Raw genomic sequence first — 2,006 nt, 5'->3', positions numbered from 1 at the left:
GGGCTTGGAGCAACCTGGGCTAGTGGAAGGTGTCCCTGCCCATGGCAGACCTTTAAAGGTCCCTTCAAACTCAAACTGTTCCATGATTCTCTGACTAAAGATGCCTTTGAAAAGAAAAGAAATTAAAATATTTGGCTCCCACATAGGCCTGGGACATTAAGTACAGCAATATTTCTGCATTTTTCTCTTTATGAACAATACATTGCCTTTGATCTCTTTCACTGTGGTAATGGGACAAATTTAGAGCTTTATTTTTTTTTGTGTTCTAGGGCAGAGATGCCCTCTGCATCCTCTAGATAAGTGGCAGGGTGGGAAACAAGGCAGATATGTTTAGTCTTTTCTGCCAAGAGTTTGTCCTTGACTGAGAAAACTCCCTCCCAGCTGCATTAATGACTTGTGACTCTTCACTTCCAGTGCCTGAAGACATACACAGGACACAAAAATGAGAAGTACTGCATATTTGCCAATTTCTCTGTTACTGGTGGAAAGGTTGGTGGTGATTTGTTTCTTTATTTTTACCAGTGTGCCATTTTTACTGCTCTTCTCTGTAGATGAAACAAGTTTGGGGCTGGAAACCTCCTTTGGGGGGTGCTGGTTCACAGGTATCTGTGTCTCTAGGTGGGCCCTCTCTCCCATTGCAGGCTCCCTGACTTTTCCTCTTTTTCCCTTCCATATGATGACAATGAAATGTTTATTGTTACAGATCAGAAAGATTAAACTAACTGTGTTTTCTCTCTGCCCCTCCAGTGGATCGTGTCTGGGTCAGAAGACAACCTGGTTTATATTTGGAACCTTCAGACAAAAGAGATTGTACAGAAATTACAAGGACACACAGGTGTGGAAGGGGATTTTGTGTTTATTGATGGGATGTCCCTCATGTCAGCCTCTAATGAGGGCTTAGCTTGAGCATTTTCTCTCTGATGTTTAGTTTTGACTGTCAGACCCATAAATTTTTGACTGGCTGAAGCTTAATTGAACCCTGGGAGTTTGCTCCTTTTTATGAAGGGGTTTTATGGGCATTGAAAATGTTTTATTCTTTCACTGTGAGAACTTTGACATCAGCTTGCAAAAGAGATTTCCTTGAGGACAGACCTGGTCAAGATATTTAAGTGACTCGTAATGTTAGTGGCTTTGAATTGCCTGTTAACACCTTCCAGAGCTGCAGCTGTCAAGGATAAGGGCTGATGTGGACTGTAAATGTCTGTACTTTTCAGACAGACAGACTCTGCCTGGTCTTGAAGGCAGAGGTGAGATGTCACCTGATGGAGACCTAAGTCTGAGTCTTAAGAAAGAGCAGAGTTTTAACTGCACCAACTAAAAGAGGCTGTGCTGTGGCATCTCAGCGTGCTCAGTCCTTTGCTTTGGGCTGTGTTCCATTGTGTTTGGGCTGTATTCCATTGGTTTAGACTGTAAGTGGGGGCAGTGGCAGCAGGTTTTCATGTTCAGGCCTGTGCAAGGCTCTGAAGTGCTACCTGAGCATTGACTGGCACGTTGGAAATACTTTACATGACAAGAAAAGACTGACCTGGGTTTTGATGAGCTGTGTGAGACATAAGATATAAGCAGGGACTAGAATCTAAAGAGTTCTTACGTTTTGAAACCTGTCAGACACTTTCCAACTACTGCTCTTAATTCTTTCTTACTTGTACTTTCTCTCACAGAGGAGCAAGAGTTGTAAAATATTTACAAATAATGTGTTGAATTCTGCTACAAGGAAATAATAACCTGGCTTTGCTGCTTTAATAATAACTTGGCTTTGCTGTTTTAAAAACACAGTAGCAACACATGTTAATTTTCAGAAGTGCCTGCCACGATCCAGGCTTTGTTGCTGCAAATAACTGTGGTTTTATATCTTTTTCTTTCTTGCTTAGATGTTGTCATCTCGACAGCCTGTCACCCAACAGAAAACATCATCGCGTCAGCGGCACTAGAAAACGACAAAACAATTAAACTGTGGAAGAGTGACTGTTAAACGTTCCAGGATTGCTTTAGAGACTGTCAGGAAA

At 42.0% G+C, this 2,006-nt stretch overlaps 1 long non-coding RNA gene across 1 annotated transcript; it reads left to right on the top strand.

The window, feature by feature from the left end:
• Positions 1 to 369: 369 nt before the first annotated feature.
• Positions 370 to 2,006, top strand: LOC108491921. The gene is made up of 3 exons (XR_001872964.1): positions 370 to 489; positions 748 to 835; positions 1,872 to 2,006. It is a non-coding gene; the product is annotated as an uncharacterized LOC108491921 (long non-coding RNA).

This window comes from Lepidothrix coronata, unplaced genomic scaffold, assembly GCF_001604755.1.
Source record: "Lepidothrix coronata isolate B3197 unplaced genomic scaffold, Lepidothrix_coronata-1.0 Scaffold2880, whole genome shotgun sequence".
Lineage (NCBI taxonomy): Eukaryota > Metazoa > Chordata > Aves > Passeriformes > Pipridae > Lepidothrix > Lepidothrix coronata.
This window is presented reverse-complemented; position numbering and strand designations above follow the sequence as displayed.